The sequence below is a fragment of the Apteryx mantelli genome, chromosome 11 (assembly GCF_036417845.1).
Source record: "Apteryx mantelli isolate bAptMan1 chromosome 11, bAptMan1.hap1, whole genome shotgun sequence".
Lineage (NCBI taxonomy): Eukaryota > Metazoa > Chordata > Aves > Apterygiformes > Apterygidae > Apteryx > Apteryx mantelli.
Genome location: NC_089988.1, coordinates 13847620 through 13871088, shown reverse-complemented (window position 1 = coordinate 13871088; position 23469 = coordinate 13847620).

The window sequence follows — 23469 nt, the reverse complement described above, 5'->3', positions numbered from 1 at the left end:
GTGCCAGTAGATGAGGTGTCTTGGGTCCTTTTCCAGGAAAGTTTTGATCAGGCTCTCACCAATACAGCTCAGCATGGAGGGGAGACATTTGCCCCTGCCTGTTGAGACTCTGTAAGGCCAGCAGAACTGACAGTAACACTCCGATTCTTTCTTTCTTTCTTTCTAGGTAGCTCCACTCCTGGAGGTTCCCAGTGCAGTCCTAGAGCTCCTGAGGGTGGAGGCAGGATGCCATGGTGTGTCCCTGTGCCTGTCAACATCTTTGTCAACATCGTGAGCCCTCTGTGAAAGCAGATGCAAGTGGATGCTAGGCCAGTGCTAGGCGCGTGGCTGCTGTTTGTGGTTGTGAGGTCAGTGGTGGCTCAGTGCCTGCTGTTAGAGAATATTGAACTGAAGCTGTCTAGAATTAATTGCTTAGCATGACTTGCTTAGCATTAGTAGCTAAATTTGCTGAAGCCTTAGGCCTCAGGCTGTGAAATTGCTGTGAACTTTTACTTAGATAAGTATAAGGGGGCCCCAGAGCCGGTTCAAGCTAGAGAGATAAAGAAGTTACACGGACAGCAGGAGTAGCCAGCCTTGAAGATAAGAAGCAGCCTGCGTAGAGACAATGAAGGGGCCCAGTGAAGAAGGGGAAGAACCCAGACCTAACTATTGCTATTGGTCCAAACTATCACTTAAGGGGTGGGGAATTTAGATTGTAAGGGTGTAATTGCCCAAGGATTTCTTTGTTCGGGGTCCCTCTTCAGAGGCACCCAGCTCGAGCTGTAATTACCGCACGTGTGTCATTAAATTTTATTTTTCTTCAATCTGACTTCGAACTTCTGCCTCAGCAGGAACCTAGGGTCGGACCCTGCTATAGAGGCTGGCGAGCCTGATTTTCCATAACAACTGGCAGGTATGTTCTTGGGAGATGAACTGGAAGGGTCTGATGCCTTCCTGTGCACAATCTCCCTAGACAAGGAGTCCCTTTGAGTAGGCAAGGCAAGGCCAGAGTGCCCTGTAAGGGATGCACAGCCCAGGTCTCTCTTCCTTCCCGTTGCAGTTTCGACAAGTACCTCCACTGTCCTGCTGTAGTGTGACCATCCTGTGATGCAGCAGGGAAATGACAGAGCAGCCCATGTGTAGGAATGAGAGTGCTAATTGTGGTGTCGTTCGGTGCTGCCACTGTTGACATGGGCAAAGCGCTATTTTTTGCCTGATCTTTAGGTGGATGTGAGGAGCCCCACTTAGCTCTAGATGCATTGCTGCGAGTAGCTAGAGTTAAGAGAGTGGTGGCGAACACAGCCATCCTCCAACGAGGTTCCTGGCTTTTTGGCAGGCATTGCTGACCCTGAGTGCTTGAAGCACTTAACCCTTGGCGTTTTCTACCTGATCACTTTTAGAGTTTCTGCTCCATTTTGAGGGGAGATTCCTAGAGCTTTTGCATTGTGATCACTCTTTTTCTCCGACTCGTGCCCCCTGAGGCCCTGATGGCATCATCTCCCTGCAGCCCTGAAAAATCCAGGTGCCAGTGAGAGGAGCATTGGGGGTCAATTGCTTGCTAAGGAAAGAGAGAGAAGTGGTCCTTCCTCCAGCCTGCCCCCCTGGTGCTGGTTTAGAGGAGAGCTCCTTGTACCAAAACTGAGGACTAACAAGCTTTGCTCTCCCACACCGGACTCCTTCAGTGAGTGACTTTGGTGGTGCCCTTGGACTCTCCCTGTGCCATGCCATGTGGGACCCTGGAGGCTGAACCTTTGCTGGCTTCTCCATGTGTCACGTGCACTGCTGAAGCCTGCTGTCTTGTCTCAAGGCTTTTCCTGGGAGAGAAATGGCAGTCCTTGCATAGACAGGGGGATGCAAATGCTTGAGAGGAGCAGAAGCCTTGGTCCATTTTGCTCGTTGGAAGCCTGCTTGTGTGGGAGTGGTGCCCTGGCCCTGTGCATGCTGGTCAGCATGTCCATGTGCCTCCATGTGCTCCTTTGTGAGCCCACTGAGCAAGGCCTGAGAGAGGGCAAGTAGTGCTAAACGGATTCGACCTCCTCCATTGAAGCCCCAAAGAGCCCCTCAGTAGGGAGACTGGTGGGGTGAGTGCCTTGAGGACATGTGAGGCAAAAGCAAGAGGCAAGAGCTGGCGTGCTGAGCCCCTGGGAGAGCACTGTGGCTCTGCTTCCTGGAGGTGGGAAGTGAGCCTGAGCAGGGCTGTGCGTGGCTGTTGAGAGGAAGTGCCTGTTGTAAGGCCTTGGAGAACTAGAAGCAAATTAAAAGTCTGGAGATCTGGCCTGTGTTTTAGACCCTTTGGGGGTGTCCTGGTTGCTGCCATGTCTGGTCGTGTGCCCTGTGTGTCCCAGAGACACAGGCACGTGTTGGCTGGCAACCTTCTGTGAGGCGCGAGGTGGGGGTGGGGCGTGTCATAGTGGGGGGTGGCCTGTGGTGGGGACAGACGATGACCCCAGTGTCTTGGTGCTGTACGCAGGAGGAGGTGTCTGGAGAGAGCAGTGCTATGCGTGGAGAACCCTGCCAGGCTGGGGAGCTGGGGAGCGCTGTGAGGTGAGGAGGTGCCTTGGCTCTCAGGGCCCAGGCTGCCCTGGTGGCATGAGCCGGAGGAGCTGGCAGCCTGCTGCCTTCTGTGCACTGAGGTTCAGGCCTTGAGTTTCCAAAGCTCTTTTCAGGATGTGCAGCCAGATATCCCACATATGCTGTGAAATACATACAGATATGCAGCTTAGAGTATTTGGAGTAGAGGAGGTCATCTTTCAGAAAGGGTTCCTTGTTGGAGATTCTTGACGTTAACACTTCTGGGATCTGTCCAAACACAAGAATTTTTTTATGCCTAGCAGGCAAGTTTTTTAGGCTAGAGGCATAGCAGTTGCCTCTGTTTCCTATGAGCAAAGGCTAATGGGGATATGACCCGAATCCATATTTGGTGCAGACACTCTTTTCTTCTCATGTGACAGGACCCTAGAAACTCTTTGCTTATAATGCAGTAGTATCCCCCAATTAGCCCTTACTTAACCTCCTGATTAACCCCCCTCCAATCCAGTGAATTCTGGAGAGGGTCTTGAGCTCTTCCTGCTGAAGGTCTCGCTGTTTTGGGGCTCCCTGCTGCACCCTGCGCACTGCCCTGGACTCTGACACAAGACATCCAGGGGCTGACATGCAGCAGGAGGACTCAGAGAGCACTTTAGATCATGTGGGACTTTTCCCACGCACACAGTTAACAAGGAAATGGTCTTGCCAAGGTGGAGCACTCAGAGGTGCCCTTTCAAGCAGCAGTGCCACAGTCATTAGCTTTTGAAATGGGCAGAATAAGGGAAACTTCCAAAGACAAAGTATTTCTTCAGAAAAAAATTGGCCTTTGAAAACACTTCTCCCAGATGCGCAGTGACTACAGTGAGCAGAGATACTCCAGCACTTGCCTGCAAGTCAGCAGGAAATACCTCACGGGTCATAGCTGAGAATCAGCTTGCAAAGCTGAAGTTGTTTTATGCAGATAACTTGCAAGCCCCTTCAGAATGATGTTCCTCACCTTTCCACATGCTCCTCTCTTCTCTAAGGCAGTCATTTCTGACCTGACAGTTGAGGTGTCCAACTCAGCTGAGCACCTTTTGCACTGTGTCCCTGAGCTGGTTGAGGCCTGCAGGTTCGGAAGCTCTTGCCTGACCAGCTCAGGCACAGCCTGGGCATTAGCTCACTCCTGGACTCTTCTTTGCAAGTGAAGCCCCTCTGAGATGATATCGCAAGTGTGGATCTGAGGCTGATTTGGACATAGGTCCCCTCTTGGCAGCGAGATGTGGATAAAAGGAAGTGAGGGTCAGTTCCTTGTAGGGTGGTGCAGGGCTGTCCCAGCAGGCCTTGCACAGTTCAGCTCAGCCACCTATCATCAGAGTTTACATTGGAGCCTGCAGAATGACTCCTTGGCATCACACACTCAAAAAAACCCTCTGGCTGGCAATACTACATCATATGCTACTTTGGGAAGGTTGATCTGCCAAAGGAGGTCTCCAGATAATGTCCAGATAATGGGCTGGTGGGGTGGCTGCAGCAGATTTGCCCTCACAATCAGCATCCAAATGGGTCCCTGTCACCTGTGTCACCCCCTCCTTTCCCCAGACCAGTCATTTCTGCTGGGTGGACTCTCTGAGGTGCTGGGTGACATCCCAAAGCCTGCTGGCCAGCACATCTGCTGAGGGCCAATCAGGCTGCTGCAGTGGAAGTGACCTCACAATCAGCACTGCGGCCATGTCCCCTTTGCCTGCCTCTCCCCATCCTCCTGCCCGTATATCATGTCTGGTGGAATGAGTGGTGGTGTGATTTTCTTCTTGTCCTCAGAATGGCTCCTACCAGAACCCAGCCCATGAGGTTCCTGTACAAGAGGTGACCTCACCACCAACACTGCACATGTGTCACTTCTTTGATTTTCTCCCCTGCCCCTCTTCTGAGTTGTCCTCTCTTCTGGGCCCCACATTCAACATCTCGCCTGTGTCCCCTTTGCTGGCACCTCCCTCTCCCCTATCCCCGTGGTATTACACACACGTGGTGGGACAGCTCATGTGGGAGGATGAAAATGAGCTCCTGGGGAAGGCAGGCTGGGATGGTGAGGAGGTGCAGGAGTGCTCTGTGCAAAGGGGTGGCTGGAGTGCACAGGGCTTTGCCTTGGAGCAGGTGATGAGCCAGTTGAGACCTTGTAGTAAGGACTAGAGGACACAGCAGTCTTGGTGACATTCTGGTAGTGTTTGCTAACAGCAGCCTGAGGAGGGAAGGGAAGCAGCTGAAACCTTGTGTAGGCAGCTGGGGGAAGCCTCCTGGTCACAGATCCTGGTTCTCACAGGGTAATTTAAGCACCTTGAAATCTGCTGGCAGGGCAGTCGGCCAGGGCACAAGCAGCCCAGGAGATTCCTGGAGAGTGGACTCTGTCAGTCACAAACAAAACAGAACCAGATGGGGATGTAAAGGCTGAGGGCAGCCATGGCTGCAAGGATCATGAGATGGTGGAGAAGTAAGACAAAAAGGCGAAGCACAGCCCAGGGCTGCAGGAGAGCCGATTTCAGCTCTTTCAGGATCTGCTTGGCAGGATCCCACAGGAGACTTCCCTGGAGGGCAGAGGGGCTGTTAGGCCTCTGTAAAGACACACTAGGCAGAGGAAGAGAGGACAGAGAGGCAGAAGAAGAGAGAGGAGACATGTCCATTGGAATACAATAGTTTCTCAGAACCAAGTTTCTCCATTCAGAGTGTTGGCAGGAAATGTATCGTGTTGAATAACATGTACATCTATATAAACATGTAAACTCACATAGAGTAATTTCTGTAGTGCATGCATATGGTGCTGCCAATAAAAGAGAAAGAAAATGTTCATTAGAATTGATAAAGAATGTTTGAGGCTCTGAAAACGAAGACTTTTTTCAGTTCTTGCAAGGAGCTATTTTTTGCATAGATTTCACCCAATGACGAGAACTTTACATTCAGGCCTTTATAGACACATCTAGAGGCCATTGCTGCCTGAGATGCCCTGTGTAGCTGTATTTCCGTGTGGTGCTGGGAAATGTGAGCCAAGAACTATGGGAGCCTTCCTGGAGCATTAGCTGGTCAGCAGGAGAAGCATCTCAAGACCTCTCAGTGGGACAACTTTTTTCTTTCCATTGACTAGAAAGGGAAGTCCAGACACCTGGGTTAGTCAGAGACATCTGCACTGAAGGGGTCTGGTGGAGGGTGAGCTAATTCCCATCCCTGTTGTTGCCTCAAATGGAGTCGCACTTCATGACCATGCAGGGAACGAAACAGGTTTGTGGCTAGATGTGTAGGGACTCCCTTAAAGCATCACTGTAACACAGGTACGTTGAGATTGGTGCAAATTAGGGCATTGATAAATAGAGCATTTTCACTGAAGCTGATCAGGCTGCTTTCCTCTATCAGTTGTGAGAGCTCAACACACCATGTTGCAACTCGCTGTGTGCAAAGATTGAGGAGTGGCAAGGAAGATCCTGTGCAGGGAGTGATTTGAGGGGGACTGGACTTGTGCGAGACATAAAAATATCATTTTTAATAGTGTAGGCCTTATTATAAAACAAAACTTTAGAAACTGCCAATAAAAAAGAAACAAGAAAGAATTTAAATAAATTATTTAAGCAAAAAAAAAAGGTTTATTACACTTTTCAGCTTTTGCAACTCCTTTGTGCTCTTATTGCCCTTTTTTGTTTGTTTGGTTTTTGATACACTGATCTTTTGGGGAGACTTTTTTTTTTTTTTTTGAAAGGGAAAGAGATTTTCAGAGCTGGGGTGGGATGCAGTCACAGGGTCATGGACGGCTAGTGCCATTGAAGGTGCCCTGGTCCCCTCTGCCCAGCCTCCATCTGCAGCTCCAAGGGGCTTCGGTCTCCCACAGGTCCCCTGTGAGAGCTGCCAGGCCCAGGCAGGTACCTCAGAGACACCGGGGCCTCTCCAAATGCCACTGGGTGCTTGTGGTTGGACCCCTGAGCTCTGCCTGGAAAAGGGAAGAACAAAATTTCAAAAATAGGAACACACTTTCCTCAGCTCAAATGATTGGCTAATTTTAATGTCAATGTTTTCCTATGATGAAAGAGTGGAAATCTTCAGGAAGGGTATTAATGGCGGGAGAAGAAATATTGATCTGCCCTTGACCTAGTGTTTGCACTGCTCTGTCTAGTAGTCTGTGGATGTAATCTCAGTGATCTCTCACATATTTCCACATGTCCTGATTAAATTGGTCATTTCTAAAGTCATCTTTGCATCAGACTCTCTGGGCATATGCACTTTCCATAGTTTCCCAGTTTTCCTCCTCCCCTAAATCTTTATTCATTCAGGTACCTCTCTGGGAGGTCTTCTGGGAGTCTGAAGCTTGCCTCGTCTTTCAGCAGTCTCCTTGTCTCTTTAGCCACCTCCTTTGCTGTGTTTCTTGTCTATCCTTTGCTATCTATATGTGGAAAACATTTCAAGGAAGGTTATGCCTTGTGGGCAGTGGACCTCACTGGAGGCAGCGTGGACTTGACATACAGTTGAGGAGAGCTTTTTTGTATCTTTTATTAAACTGTTCCAAATTATAATTTGTTTGTTTGCAATTAAGACAAACCCTTCTGTGTCTGCTTGCAGCTAGTTCTCGAAGGAAATCAGGTGGGAATTGGTGCACGTGAGCTGTACCATTCAGCTACAGCCTTGATATGCAAAAGGTTGGATTTTCACCAGAGTGATGTGAAGTCCCCAGTGGCTGATGAGGGCAATGGCAGGGCTGGGGAGCTGGGGAGGAAGGTTCTCCATACAGGTCTCCTATCAAAAATACTGCTTTGCCTACATGTGCAGACTTCATTAGGAGACACTGTGGGTCAGTATGAATTGGGGAATGTGGGTATGACTTATTCTGAAAAGTGAAGAATCAAAAAAGCTTAAGAAGCAGACATCTTTCTTTTTCAGGTGCTCATTGAAATCTGCCTAATCTCAATACACTGCTGCAAACTTTCCAATTAGTGACACAAGAATTGAAGAGCTGAAGAAAATTATGGAAAGAGGCACAGTCCCTTAGGGTTTTTTTGTATTTTAATGACCCCTCGGGTGTATTTGGTGCTCAGCCCATGAAACTCAGATGCACAGAAGAGACTGAAGCAACCTCTCCAGAAGCAAATCCCAAGTTTCTTGGAAAGATAATGGGTCCCACTGAGGGCCATTACCAACAAAGGCTCCCCAGGGGCTGATTAGAGCCGAAAGTTGGAGGCCCTGATTGCAGGTAGGCAAAGGCAATGTGAGGGTGTCTGCGATGCCAAGTCAACCTTGAAGTGTGTTATCAAGCAGAATGACCAGGCCCTGACAGCCAGTCCCTGGGAAGGGTGATGCTTTCCATCCTGCATTGCTCAGGGCTCTTCCCGTGGGCAGTTTGCAGGTGTGGGTGCACAACACTAAGGGCAGGACCATGATACGGCACCTCCTGGTGCCAAGGGACAAGGAGGCAGCAAGGCCACAGTGCTTTACGGAATGGTGTCTTCTCGGGGGCCTCAGTGGCAGAGACACCAGCCATAGCCAAAAGGACAAAGACCTAGCTGTGCTGGGAGCTTTCAGCCTTGGCAGTGCCCTCGGCCATCTCCACCACAGGCTGTCCTATGCTTTCCCATGCCTGTGCCTCTTTCCCTGCAGACTGTACACACCCAAGCTGCTTCCCCACCTTGCTCTCACCCTGGGATCTCCCTAGCTCTCCTGATGTCTTCCTGTCCTCCCTTGCTTTTCCTTGAAACACAAAGCCAGGGGCTGGTCACAGACTGCCTCTGGGTGACCTGTTGCACCACAGCACTACCTTAGGAGTGACATTCTTTTGACCTGAAGTGCAGTCTGAACCTCTCAAGATGCAGTTTGTGGCTCTTTCTGCTTTGCACGCTGTTTCCCTCTGCCAAGAAAAGCTCCATCATCTCTGAAACCACCCTTCAAGCAGTCACAGGTTCCGACTCTACTGCCCTTTGCCTCCACTTCAGCAGGCTAAAGAAGGCCAGGTCCCTCAACCTCTCCTCATGGATGGGGTTATTCCCACTAGGCACAGGACTTGACACTTCTCTTGTAAATCTTCATGAGGTATTTGTTGTCCAAATCAGCCGAATTTCTCAAGTTCCTTTCAGACTGAAGCTCATCTGTGTCAAAATAAAAGAAAAAAAATAAAACAAACAAATAAACAAACAAACCATCTAGTGCCAATGAGGTAAGGGTGAGCAGGGGTGGGGTGGGCTGTATGGGACAGGATCAGGGTGGTAAAAGAGACAGACTTAGAAGGAATGGAAGAAAAAATCAAGGAAATTAAAAGTGAAGACAAGGATTGATCAGGGCTGTCTTGGGGCTTCCTGCCAAGAAGCCCTGCATCTGAACAATTCTGACTGGAGGAGGAGAAGAAAGCTGGCCTGCTTCCACTGTCACAGGGCACCTGCGTGCTTTCCCTGACATCCACAAGCGAAGATTGAGAGTGGGAAGAATCATGGACACCTTCAGGGTGGAAGGGACCTCAGGAGGTCTCTATCCCTTCATGTGCCCAGTAATGTGATCTGAGAGGGTTTGTTCCATGACTCGCTCCTCACCAAAGGGAGGCTGAACTGCCTGCAGCTCCCCAGGTTGCCCTTGTGGTCTTTTTGGAAGATGGATGTAACTATTGCCTTTCTCCTACTATCCCATCCCTGATCAGTTCCTCCTGTTTGAAATTTCCAGATACAAGAAAGCATCACTCTTATCGGCCCATCTGTCAGCTGTGTGAAGAAGTTGTCCTTGATGCCCTTCAGAAACCTCCTGGCCTGCTTGCACTCTGCTGTTTGCCCTTATGCTTCATGTCGGGGGATTAAAGTCCCCCCTATAAGAACGAGGGCCTGTGATCCACAGACTTGCTCAGGTTGCTGCTCTTAAAGGAGACTGCATCCACCTCCCTACCCTCACTAGGTGGCCCGTAGCTCCCACCATGATGTCACCCCTACTGTGATGCTCACCCACAAGCACTCACACAAACCCTTGCCTCTCCCAAGGAAGAGCTTCACACATCCAAGCTGTCCCTTCCCACAAAAGACATCCTCCCTCCTCATCTTCTCTGACAGTCTCTCCTGAAGACATTGCACCCTACAACCATTGCCCTCCAGTCATGTGAGTGATCCCATCACATATCAGTCATTCCAATGATGTTTCACATCTGCGAAAGCTTGTACATCTCCATCTGCTCCTGTCTTTACCCCAGGCTGCATGCATTTGCATATATTAGTGTTGCAGAGCATCAGCTGTGGCACAGAGAGCAGACTGGTTGTGGTGAAACCTGTTACCAAGAGCCAAAGACACTGTGTGTGCTATGGCCCAACTTCAGAACGGAGCCATGCTGCCATAGATAGCAGGTGGAAATGTAGTGGTGCAAGGAGGTTCTCACTGAAAGAGCAAAGCCTGCAGTGCCCAAGGCCAGGCAGAAACAGAGCTGGGCTGTGCAGGAATGCCAGGAGATGGGTTTGCTGCCTGAGCTGATTTTTAGCACTTTGGAGCCTGTGAAAGAGAGGAAGCGATCTCCAGGCAGGACAAGGTGTCCCTGAAGAATTTCCTGGGCCTGGGCAGCCTGTGATCCAGGCACCCTGAGGTCATCATTAGCCCAGTCCCAGTTCATGTTGTCCAGGTGTGAGAAGAGATTCGGGCAGAGAAGAGGAAGAAGGGCTTGAGAGTGCAGAGACTAGAGCGGAGACCTTGGTGTGATGTGCCTCCCATTTATGCAGCACGCTTGAATGCAGTCAGCATGGATTTGGCCTAAAGGCAGTGGTGGGATTCAGGTGTCTGGGCACAGGTAGGAAAGCCTGAGAATAACCTGTGTTGTCTGCCCAGCACCCACTCCAAAGGGGCATGGTTTTCCCACAGGTCCCAGACGGTTATGCTAAAAACCCCAGGCATCTGGCATGGCCATGCTAGCCTGTTTCTATGTCATTACATCAAGTGTGTGCACTGAATTCCATTAGCAGTTTGCACTGTAGGCATCTCCATGTGTCTCAGCATCATAGTGAGGGGTGCTCCAACAGTAGTGGGCATCTAGTGTCATTTGAGATGGCCAAGGAAATTCTCCAGCTGGCCCCCACCTCAGGCTCTAGAAGGATGTGTGTCTCCCAGTTGCTCCATGAGAGCAAGCAGACACTGGCACATACCTGGGACCACCTCTGTCTCTTCCAATGTCACCAGGTGTTTGTGTGTGAGCAACTGACTCCCACCCTCCATCTCAGGTGATTATAACCGGAGCTTAGACAAGAAGTTTGTGTGCAGACATCTGTTATGCTCACTTCAGCTTAGGCAAGGGGAATCCCACCTGCTGTGTGTTTGTGGAGTTCACAGGATTTTGGTGAATCCCACTGCATTCCAGGGGCTTCTAAATGGGCTTGAGATGCCCAGATTGACTCATCTGAATCAGCACCTGAACCAGGTGACAATCAGCTCCCTTCTTGCTCCTTTCTATGTGTCCTGCCTAGTTAAGAGATGTGAATACGGGCTTCCAGAATGGGACGTTTCCACCTCTTGCAGATAACCATGCTCTGATGAAACAATCTGTAATGCTGGAATGAGTCTTCCTGCAGTGCTTAGAGAGGGCCCGTTGGTGATTATTTTAGTTTATTGGAGTGAACATTTCCCAGGAGGAGGGAGCACAAGGGACAGAGAAATTCATGAGCTCAGCTGGGCCTCTGCTCCTGAGTGGGGCCAGGCGCTGGGGATGGAGGGAGCTCATGGTAACTGGGCAGCACTGCCCAGAGACAGCTGTGTGCAGGAGCAGCTCCTCTGCAAAGAGCAGCAGGGCTCCGGGCACTGCTTGCTGCTGCTGACATGAGAGGTGACATGACAGAGAGAAGTGCAAGGGAGGGTGGAGTGGGAGGAGAGAGGAGAGCTCCTTGTGGGAGAAATCTTCCCAGCCCTTGACACGGTAAGTCTCTGGCTGCAGCACCATGCTACTTAGGTTCCTGGAGGGGTCTTCTAAATCCATCCCATCCCATAACTGACAGGTTTTTTAAGGATCACTCTCCCGGCACATCCAATGCATAGTCAGAGGAGGAGATGCTTCAGAGCAGGGATTCTCTGCCACACCATCACAGGGACAGGCCGTGCAGCTCCATTCTGCCAGGGGTGGCTGCAGGGTGTGAAGCCAGGGAGGACACACAGGTCTGTGCAGGTCTGTTATTCAGAGCAGTGTCCCTGCACCACAGGGTGCTGTGTGCCTGGGGCAGTGACTCTGTTGCCTGTGAGGGTCAGCCCTCAGCCTGCCCAGGGAGCTCCCCAAAGCACTATGGGGAGAACCTCTGGGTGAGAGGAGCGACCCCCAGCAGGGCAGGTTCATTCTCCTGCTGAGAGGGTGCTGTGTGGGTCAGGGCTGCTCATAGCTCTAGCTCATGTGCAGGAGATGTGCAAGGGGTCTTTTCAAGAGGCGATCAAGAGAAGGGCTTCTTGAAAGGGAAGGAGCTTTTCTTCACGTGTCTGACCTTTCAATTTCCTAATTTTTGGCAGAGAGAATGAAGAAATGAGTTTTCTGTTTTGCCAAGGAGGTGGGACTCCTAAACCTTCACTCTCAGAGATTAATAGGTCTGTGAGAAACATCAGGAAGCCACTTCATCCCCACCTTAGCCTACAGACAGCATCAACATCACCCTTGTGGCCTCATAGGAGTTTATGTGATCTGATGCTTAGGCCGTGCATGCCCAGAGATGCCCCTAGACAGTGCCCTGATCCGGGAGGTTTCTGTAGGGCAGAAGTGAGCACCCAGTGGGTGGGATGGTGTCTGTGAGCACTGACCGGGAGAAGATGTTGTGACAGAGAAAGAGCTGGCAGCAGGGACAGCTCCAGGCAGCAGAGATGGGCAGGGAATGAGAGGGAAGTGCAGGGCATGAGCCACCTCCTCTGCAGCCAGACCTGTGGCAGAGGAGAGGGGCATCTCTCCTGCTCTGGGCCCATTTTGGGCTGCCTGACAAAGGGGCTGAGAGTGACTGTCCTGCAATGTCACCATCTGTGAGGTGACATGCCCAGCTGGGTAAGGGGAAGGTTTTCCAGAATGCCTCTCTGTCTCTCTCCCTGCCACCCTTGGCAGCAGGATCATGGTGCTGCTCCTTGTTTCCTCTCCTCTCCGTGCTGTTCTTATTCTTGTTCTTGGGCTTTCTGGGGTTGGGGGTTTTCAGCTGCAGTTCAGACACTGATGCTGCAAGTTGTAGAACAGAGGAGTCTGAATGGGAATGAGGTTGCCCCAGCCCCCTTCTAACCTGTGGAGCTCCCAGAAATGCAGTCAGTGCGGTTGGGAATTGAGCTGACTCTCCCTTAAGGAGAGCCCATCTTCAGTCCTAAGAGTCCTTTGACCATTTCCTTATAGTGTCCTGGCAGACTGCGTGCTGCCCTCTAGAAAGGCACAGCTGTCTCATAGCACCTCTGTGATATCTGAGAGCCCCATGAGGAAGGTGCAGAGATGCAGAGAGTATGGAGATGGTGGTGGGAGGCTGTATGTGGGCATCTGAAAAGAGACCTGTGTGTCCTTGTCTAGAAGGGGAGTGTGGAGATCTCCGTCAGGTGCCTGGAGAAAGGGTGAGAAGTTTGGAGATGTGCACTTTGAAACTGGACTCGTGTACTCTCAGCAGAGGCTGGTTTCTTTCTAGGGCAACATATGAGTGTGACCATCCTCTCAGTAAAGAGAGAGACAATGTGGGGGGGATGTATGAGAACTGCAACATTTGGGGTATTTTTTGCTTGAAAAGTCTGGGACCTAAAGATGGGGCACCTGAAGATGGGTCCTAACTTCTCAATGTCTTTTCTTCTTTGCACAGTCACCCATGCTTGGAGATAGCAAAATGTCCAACAGCAGCTCCTTCAACGAGTTCCTCCTCCTAGCATTCGCGGACACACGGGAGCTGCAGCTCTTGCACTTCTCACTCTTCCTGGGCATCTACCTGGCTGCCCTCCTGGGCAATGGCCTCATCATCACAGCTGTAGCCTGCGACCACCACCTCCACACCCCCATGTACTTCTTCCTCCTCAACCTCTCCCTCCTTGACCTTGGCACCATCTCCACCACTGTCCCCAAATCCATGGCCAATTCGCTGTGGGACACCAGGGCCATTTCCTACTCAGGATGTGCTGCCCAGGTATTTTCATCTGCCTTTTTCATGTCAGCTGAATATTGTCTTCTCACAGTCATGTCCTATGACCGCTTTATTGCCATTTGCAGACCCCTGCACTATGGGACCATCATGGGCACCAGAGCTTGTGTCAAAATGGCAGCAGCTGCCTGGGCCAGTGGTTTTCTCAATTCTCTCTTGCACACTGCTAACACATTTTCAGTTCCACTCTGCCAAGGCAACACAGTGGACCAGTTCTTCTGTGAAATCCCCCAGATCCTCAAGCTCTCCTGCTCAGACTCCTACCTCGGGGAAGTTGGGCTTCTTGCGGTTAGTGCCTTTTTAGTCTTTGGGTGTTTCGTTTTCATTGTGCTGTCCTATGTGCAGATCTTCACTGCTGTGCTGAGGATTCCCTCTGAGCAGGGACGACACAAAGCCTTTTCCATGTGCATCCCTCACCTGGTCGTGGTCTCCCTGTTTGTCAGCACTGACCTGTTTGCCTACCTGAAGCCCCCCTCCCTCTCCTCCCCAGCTCTCGATCTGGTGGTGGCTGTTCTATATGCGGTGATGCCTCCAGCAGTGAACCCTCTCATCTACAGCATGAGGAACAAGGAGCTCAAAGATGCCCTGAGGAAAGTGATTTCATGGACATTTTTCAGCAGAGGTAACATTGCCATTGCTCTCCACAAATGACTCCCCTTGTGTCCCGTACCAGGACTGAGCTTTTTTTGTTCACTTTGGTTGTATCATTACTACTATTACTGTTGTTATTATTATTTGTCACCATGTTGCTACACAAATGCTTGGATTCATTCCACCGTTACTGAGACTGCTCTGTCTCACCTGGTGCCTGTTTTAGATTGTGTCCAACAGAGGGTCAGAGCTGACTCCCTCACAGGATCTCTGTAATAAAGTAGGTTCTTGCAGGTGCAGTGCCTGAAGGCTGGGCTCTTCCTCCAAAGCTGCTGTCCCTCATGCCCTCTCTGAAGCACATTTCCTTAAGACAATTTCCCCCACCCTGCTTGCTGGTCCTTACTCCAAAAGTCACCCCCAGACAAGGCTCCACGCCCAGCTGAAGGTCTGGGCGTCCAGATATGAGCCCTGGGAGGTCAAGCCCTCTCCTGGGTCCTCTGCAGGGCTGGCAGGGAGTATGCAGAGGAGGTCCTGGGGCCATCTACTGGGCCTGTAGACCATCCTCCTCCCATGCGGGGCCTCAAACATTGTCTGTCAGAACACAGACGCAGCCCAGCTTGTCAGTGCATGAACAGAGAGGAGAAACTGTCCCAGGAAACTTCCCCCACACCCAGCCTCTCATACCAGCTATTTCCAGCACTGGCCATTCCCCATGGTCCTGGTGAGGGGTGGTCTTTGAATGTGAACTGTTCTGTCTGCCTGCTGGCTGCAGCACCTGTATGGGGGTAATGGCCAGCCCTGCCTAGCCTCTCCCCTTGGGCTCAGACCCCAGCAGACCCGAGAGCAGGCATTCTGATAACCCCGGGGGGACAGAGACAGGGCTGGGCAGGGTCTGGGGACTGGTGGGAGGCTGCCAGGCAGGAGGGCAGAGGGGGACGGGGCACCAAGGGCTGTCATGGGGAACATGCTGGGGGATGTTTCCCCACCCCAGAACACACCCTGTCCTGTGCGGTGCCTGCACAGTGGGGCCGTGGGGCCACAGGAAGGGCAAAAGGGCTGAACCAATGGAGGGCTGTGGCACAGATGGGAGCTGCGACACCCCAGAAGCTCCCGACGGTCATGGAGGGCACTCACTGCTGCTAGCTGGGTTGGGTGTTTGTCAAGGGCTACAGCCACCAGCACCACCTGCCAGGACTCCCAGACCCAGCACAGATGGTCTCCCAGCAATGCAGCTCATGGTGCCCCCGTCCTGTGTCACCATCCTCTCTCATGAGCACTTCTGGATGCATCACTCCCTGCTCAGGTGTGAAGAGGAGCTTCTGGAGGTCTTCCCTTCTCACACCTGCTGCCCCAGCTCTGCCCTGGCATTGGCCCACAGGCTCTGCCCTGGATCGTGTTATGTCTCCATACGTTCTCGTCTAAGACCATGTAGGGACCTGAAGCACATAGATCTACTTGGAGATGGCCACCACAGCCTGCCTGTGTGGTCCCAGGAGATCCCAGCAAGGCTGTGCTTGGAGGTGAGGCTGTGATTGTCCTCAGTCAAAGTTGGTGGGATGGTCTGGGTGGGGGCCAAGGGAAGGAAAGGACAAGAGACAACAAGGAGAAGATGTAGTAAGGGAAATTTCAAATGATTTGAAGGAAAAACTAAATAACCATAGTAGTTGTGTAGCACTGGGGCAGGGGACAAGAAATCTTTGAAAACTCTCCTGGAGAAAGCACCTGCCAACCTGATCTAACTGTCAAGTTAGCCCAGCTCAGAGCACATCATGGACCTGGAGATCTCTGGTGGTCCCTCCCAACACAAATCCTCTAGGAGGAAGGGGCTGGAAGGCAGAGTGAGGGGCAGAGGACCCTGTTGTGGTTTTGAGGCCTTGCTGGCATTTGGACTGCCTGGTCAAGCCTGTCCTCAGAGTGACACAGTGAGTGAGTTCATCCTCAGAAGGAGTCTCTGCTCCATGGGCAACAGGAGTCAAACCAGTGCTGGGATACTACAGAGACGTTCTCAGGAACACACCAGGCATTTGGCCCTTTGACTGCTGAGGTGTCCCCAGACCAGTGCTTTTCATCCTGGGCCTTAAGGGCTGAAAAAATCGTTAGAGCCAGAGCAGATTGCAGTCCCATCTCCTGGGTTCACAGGTTACAGGGCATCAGCAGGGCTGTACTGGCTGCAGGGAGGCAATCACTGACCAGGGCATGAGCAGATCCCCCTCTGACCTCCCCTCTCTCTTCACACCCCGAAACAGAGATCGTGTTTCCCATGTTGACCCTCTCTGCCGGGCTGTATTCCCAGCTGGAGGGGATGCAGGCTCCACACTGGGGAAATGCAGGAGAGCCCAGTCTCATCTAGAGGAGCAGGGTCCCACCACAGCTTCTGGGTGGCCAGGGCTGCAGGCTGCAGACCCCACTCTGTTCCCTGCACACCTCCTGCCTGGGGCGGGAGGGTGCCCAGCAACAAGGCAGGCATGCCTGGGGGTGTGGTGCCATTGGGGTGGTGGCCTTTGCACCAGCTTCTGTCTGTAAGGGACTCAGGAGATTCTTCACCTCCATGTTAGTGGCAAAGTTCATGTCCCAGCTTCTCCCCTCTGGAGAGCTGAGAATTTCATTCTCGGGAGAAGGGGAAAAAGGAAATCCTTTGGCAGGAGCATTTTTTTGCTTTCTGACCTTTATGTCTGACCCTGCTTTGAGCAGCAGGTTGCACTACAGGCCTCCTGTGTCTCTTCAACCTGAGTTATCCTGAACGCCTATAATCTCAGGCCCCTTTTCAAGCACAGAGCAAACCTCTCTGGGACATGAATCCTTTGTGCTTTATGTGACCATCTAAAAGAAGGCAGGTGACTGCCTCCCCCTCCCCACTGACTGCAAGGGCAGCCTGGGAGGCACTGCCTCAGGCATAGCTACATTACAATGGAAATTCTTTGCATCCACCTTTAACCACCTGAAAGGCCATTGCCTGGATCCCCTCAGGGGCGAGGGGAGAAGAGCAAGCTTTCCTGCAGTGTGATTTCTGTACCTCTGTAGTTTGTGCCTCTAAGTAGATGGTACCATCCTCCCCTTGGTTTCTTGCCTGAAGCAATAACAAAATAAGATGGGGATGTGAATGTGGAGGTTGGCTGTCACTGCAGTGCCCGTGAGATGGTGGAGAAGTAAGAAGAATAAGAGAGTCACCACCCTGGACTGCAGCAGAGAGCATTTCATCTTGTTTGGGATGGAGTTAGGCAAGCGAAAGCTCAGCTGGATCTGGAGATGGATCTGGATCTAGGAAGGGATGGGGAGGGTAACCTGAAGGTCTTCTGTAAGTACACGGGCAGCACAAAGCAGCCATCCAAAGAAAATGTGGTGTCCCTGCTCAGTGGGGCAGGGGATGTAGTGACAAAGACAGGGAAAAGGCTGAGGAGCTCATTGCCTCTTTTCCCTTGTCTTTTCCTTGTCTTGTCTACTGCCAGGCCTCCCTGGCCCCCAAGTCCTTTGGCAGCATCCATGTTAGCAAAGCCTCACCCATGGCAGAGGAAGATGCATCTGGGGAGGACTTTTTCCCAGTGGGCACACACAAGTCCATGGGACCAGACGGGAAGCACCCCAGCGTGCAGGGAGAGGTGTCCGGAGTCATTGCAATGCTGCTGTTGATCGTCTTCTAAAGGTCATGGTAATCAGGGAGGTTCCTGATGCCTGGGAAAAGGCAAACATCACACCCATTTTCCAGAAGGGCAAGAGGGAGGGTCTGGGGAATGACAGGCTGGTCCTCTTCATCTCAGTCCCTGGGAAGGTGATGCAGCTAATCCTTCTGGAAACCATCTCCAAACATATGAAGGACAAGGACTCGAAGAGGCAGCATGTGTAGACCAAGGGGAAATGGAAAGCATGCCTGAGCAACCTGATTGCCTTCTACCATAAAATGAATGCCCATGTGCACAAGGGGAAAGCAGGGGATTTTGTGAACCTTCACTTTAGCAAGGCCTTGGACACAGTCCCCCAGAGTCTCCTTGGAGCCAAATTGTTGAGCTCTGCCCTTGATCAATGGACCATAAGGCAGGTGGAAGATTGGATGGACCATCAGGCTGGAACGCTGTCATCAGTGGTACAAGTTCCAAGTGGCAGCTGGTTACTAGTGGCATTCCTCAGTGATCAACATGTGGGGCAGGACTGTTCAACACCTTTATGAATGGCCTGCACAGTGGATGGAGCTCACTCTCAGCACCCTTGTGGACAATGCATAAGTGGGGGGAGGCCCTGGGCAACCTCATCTAGTTCCCTCTGCATTGACCAGGGCGACTGGGACTAGGTGATGTCCAGAGGTCTCCCCCACCCTAAGTGCTGTGATTCAGTGAACCTTTCCCTGGAAAGCTCTGTAAAGAGAGAAGAGGCCGAGGAAGAAGAAAGAACAGAGAGGCAGAAGAAGAGAGCTGAAATATGACAGTTTAAATAAAGCAGTTCCTCAGAACAAAGTCTCTCCATTCAGAGTGTTGGTAGCAAATGCATTTTGATGAATAACGTGTGTGTGTGTGTGTATATATATATATATATATATGTATACACTTGCATAGACAGGCTAATTCCTGTAGTGCATGAACATGGTGCTGACAATTCATAAGAAAGAAAAAAATATATGGCAATGGTAAAAACTGTGTGAAGTTTTGGAAACGAGGATTTCTTGTCAATTGTTGCAGTGAGTTATTTTTTGAGAAGATCTCAACTTATGACTAGGATCTCCTTTTTGGGCTTGAATCATTTGACCGCAAAGAGAGGCTATTGCTGCCTGAGATGCCCTGGGGCAGCTGTGTTGCCATGTGGTGCTGGAAATTTTGGAGGCGACTCCTGTGGGACCTTATCTTGTCATTAGGAAATGTATCTCAAAACAACTCAGTTGAGAAAACTTAGTTCCCTCTTTGGACAAGAAAGGGAAGTCCAGAGAATTGGATTTGACAGAGACATCTGCACTGACGGGGTCTGGCCTGGGGTGAGATCAGCCTCCTCCTTGTTCTCAAGGAGCTGCCTTCTTGCCCCATTCTATGTGTCCTGCCTGGTTAAGAGATGGGAATCGGGGCTTCCAGAGTTGGACATTTCCACCTCTTGCACATAACCATCCTCTGATGCGACAATCTGTAATGCTGGAATGAGTCTTCCTTCAGAGCTTAGAGAGGGCCCATTGGTGATTATTTCAGTCTACTTCAATGAACATGATGAAAGAGTGGAAATCTTCAGGAAGGGTGTTAATCTAGGGAGAAGAAATATCGATCTGCCCTTGACCTTCTGTTTCCACTGCTCTGTCTATTAGGCTGTGGATGTAATCTCAGTGCTCTCTCACATATTTCCACATGTCCTGATTAAATTGGTCATTTCTGAAGTCATCTTTGCATCAGACTCTCTGGGCATATGCACTTTCCATAGTTTCCCAGTTTTCCTCCTCCCCTAAATCTTTATCCATTCAGGTACCTCTCAACTCTTCAGTTGCTGCTCTGAGCTGCTGGGAGTCTGAAGCTTGCCTCGTCTTTCAGCAGTCTCCTTGTCTCTTTAGCCAGCTCCTTTGTTGTGTTTTGGTCTATCCCTTCCAATCGATCTGTCAAAAACATTTCAAGGCAGGTTATGTCTTGTGGGCAGTGGACCTCACTGGAGGCAGCTTGGACTGGACATACAGTTGAGGATTGTTTTTTTTGTATCTTTTATTAAACTGTTCCATATTTTATTGTTGTTTGTTTGCTGTTAAGAAAAAAACCCTTCTGTGTCTGCTTGCAGCTAGTTCCTAAGGAAAGCAGGTGGGAGTTGGTGCACATGAGCTGTAGCATTCAGCTACAGCCTTGAGAGGAAAAAGGTTGATTTTCACAAGAGTGATGTGAAGTCCCCAGTGGCTGATGAGGGAAATGGCAGGGCTGGGGAGCTGGGGAGGAAGGTTCTCCATACAGGTCTTCTATGAAAAATACTACTTTTCGTACATGTGCAAACTTCATTAGGAGACACTGTGGGTCAGTATGAATTGGAGAATGTGGGTATGACTTATTCTGAGGACTGAAGAATCAAGAAAGCTTAAGAAGCAGACATCTTTCTGTTCAGGTGCTCATTGAAATCTTCCTAATTTCAATACACTCCTGCAAACTTTCCAATTAGCCACACAAGAATTGACAAACTGAAGAAAGTTATGGAAAGAGGCACGGCTCCTTAGGGGGGTTTGTATTTTAATGACCCCTTCGGTGTATTTCGTGCTAAGCACATGAACCTCCAATGCTGAGAAGACGCTCAAGCAACTTCTCAAGAAGTTAAAGTGAGAAGAAAATCCCAACTTTCTTGGAGCATTAATAGGTCCCACTGAGGGCCATTACCAACAAAGGCTCCCCAGGTTCTGATTAGAGCCGAAAGTTGGAGGCCCTGATTGCAGGTAGGCAAAGGCAATGTGAGGGTGGCTGTGATGCCAAGTCAACCTTGATGCGTGTTATCAAGCAGAGTGACCAGGCCCTGACAGCCAGCCCCTGGGTAGGGTGATGCTTTCCATCCCACATTGCTCAGGGCTCTTCCTGGGGGCAGTGTGCAGGTGGGGATGCACAGTGCCGATTCAGGACCATGATATGGCACCTGCTGGGCTCCCAAGGGACAAGGAGGCAGCAAGGCCACTGTGCTTTAAGGAATGGCGTCTTCTTGTGGGCCTCGGTGTCAGAGCCACCAGCCATAGTCAAAAGGACAAAGACCTAGCTGTGTTGGGAGCTTTCAGCCTTGGCAGTGCCCTCGGCCATCTCCACCACAGGCTGTCCTATGCTTTCCTATGCCTGTGCCTCTTTCCCTGCAGACTGTGCACACCCAAGCTGCTTCCCCACCTTGCTCTCACCCCGTGATCTCCCTACCTCTCCTGACGTCTTCCTGTCCTCCCTTGCTTTTCCTTGAAACACAAAGCCAGGAGCTGATCACAGACTCCCTCTGGTGACCTGTTGCACTACAGCACTACCTTAGGAGTGACATTCTTTTGACCTGAAGTGCAGTCTGAACCTCTCAAGATGCAGTTTGTGGCTCTTTCTGCTTTGCACGCTGTTTCCCTCTGCCAAGAAAAGCTCCATCATTTCTGAAACCACCTTTCAAGCAGTCACAGGCTCCTACACTCCTGCCCTTTGCCTCCTGGCTAAAGGAAACCAAGTCCCTCAACCTCTCCTCATGGATGGAGGTATTCCCACCTAGGCACAGGACTTAACACTTCTTTTGGAAATCTTCATAAGGTATATGTTGTCCAAATCACCCGAATTTCTCAAGTTCCTTCGGGCCTGAAGCTCCTCTGTGTCAAAATAAAACAAAACAAAAGAAAACAAATAAACAAACTAGAACCAATGAGTTAAGGGTGAGTAGGGGGTGCGGTGTGCTGTTTGGGACAGGATCAGAATGGTAAAAGAGACAGAAGGCATGGAAGAAAAAAAAAATCAAGGAAATTAAAAGCGAAGCCAAGGATTGCTCAGGGCTGTCTTGGGGATTCCTGCCAAGAAGCCCTGCATCTGAACAATTCTGACTGGAGGAGGACAAGAAAGCTGGCCTCCTTCCACTGTTACAGGGCACTTATGTGCTTTCCCTGACATCAACAAGCGAAGATCAAGCATGGGATGAATCACAAACTCCTTCAGGATGGAAGGAACCTCAGGAGGTCTCTAGCCCAATCTGCTTGCTCCCAGCAGGGTCAGTTCTGGGGTCAGAACAAGTTGCTCTGGGCTTCATATAGTCTGGTCTTGGCAGCCTCCAAAGGAGGAGACAGTACAGCACTGTCTGGGCCACAGGTTCCAATGCTTCCTCACAAAGCAAGTAGTCCAGCTCCCTGACTGTTGTGAGGGTCCTGGGCCAGACTCGCTCCCAGTTATCAATGTCTTTCCTGTTCTGAGAACCCAAACCTCGATGTAGTGTTCTAGGTGGTGTCTAATGAATACTGAGTAGAAGGCGATCACCATTTCCCTTGATCTCCTGGCTGTGCTCCTGCTCATACAGCCCACGATGCTTCTGGCCTTCTTTGCTGCCAGGGAATGCTGCTGGCTCATGGTTTGCCTCCTGTCCCCCAGCATCCTCACGTCCTTTTCCACAGAGCTTTTCCCCAGGTCCTCATGCCACAGCCTTTAACACAGTGGGGTGTTGGTTTATCGCAGGTGCAAGACCTGTCATTTGTCCTTATTGAATTCCATGAGGTTCCTGACAGTCCATTCCTCCTGCCTGTCTAGGTCCCTCCGAATGGCAGCCCTCATCTACAGGCATGATGAGTGTTGCATCCCCCATGTAACCAATACAGATGATAAACAAGACAAGTTCCTGGAGAGACCCTCTAGTGCTCCACTTCTCCCTGGCCTCCAGGAGGAGTACTACCCATTCTCCACTGCCCTCTGAGCCTCTGGTCATCCAAGCAGCTTTTTACCCATCCAGCTGTCTGCTCTTCTAGACTGTAATATTCTAACATGCCTGCAAGAATATTGTGGGAGACAGTGTCAAACATCTTGCTCAAATCAAGTTGAAAGACATTTTCTGCTCTCCAACCACAAATAGAGCTATGCAATCCTAGAAGGCAATCAGGTTGCTGAGGCACAATTTACCCTGGACAAATCCATGCTGACTCTTCCCTATCACTTTCTTTTCCCTCATGTGCCCAGAAATGAGTGGACTCACTCCATGACACATTCCTCAACCAGTTGAGGCTGAACGGCCTGTTGTTCTCTGGGTTGCCCTCTGGGCCTTTCTTGAGAGTGGATGTAACAATTGCCTTCCTGCAGTTATTGGGACCTAACCCCATCTCCACAACCTCTCAAGGATGACAGAGGGCAGCCCTTCTATGATAGCGGCCAGCTCTCTCAGTGCCCTTGGGTGCAGCTGTTCCAATCCCAGTGACTTGTAGGGGTGGAGTTCTTGCAAGTCATCCCTCACTCAAGCCTCATGTACTGTTGGTTGCTTTTCTTGCCTGGAGCCCTGACTGTAGGCACAACAGCCCGGGAGACTTTGTTGGTGAAGACGGAAGCCAAAAAGGCACTGAGCTCCTCAGACCTACCTACATCTGCTCTTACTAGGTTCTCTGCCCCCTTCAGCAAAGAGCCAACATTTTCCTTTTATTCTTTACTGTTCCTGAAGCAGTAGCAGCTCTTCTTCATGCCTTTGATGTCCCCTGCCAGTGTGTACTCTCTGAGAGCTTTGGCTTCCCTAACACCATCCCTACTTTAGTGGACAATATTTTTGAATTCCTCCTTTTCAGCCTCACCGACATTCCGCTTCTTGTATGCTGCCTTATTGCCCTGGAGTTGAGCTGTGAGTTCCCGTTTTAGCCTGGTTTCCCCTCCTCATGCTGTTTCCC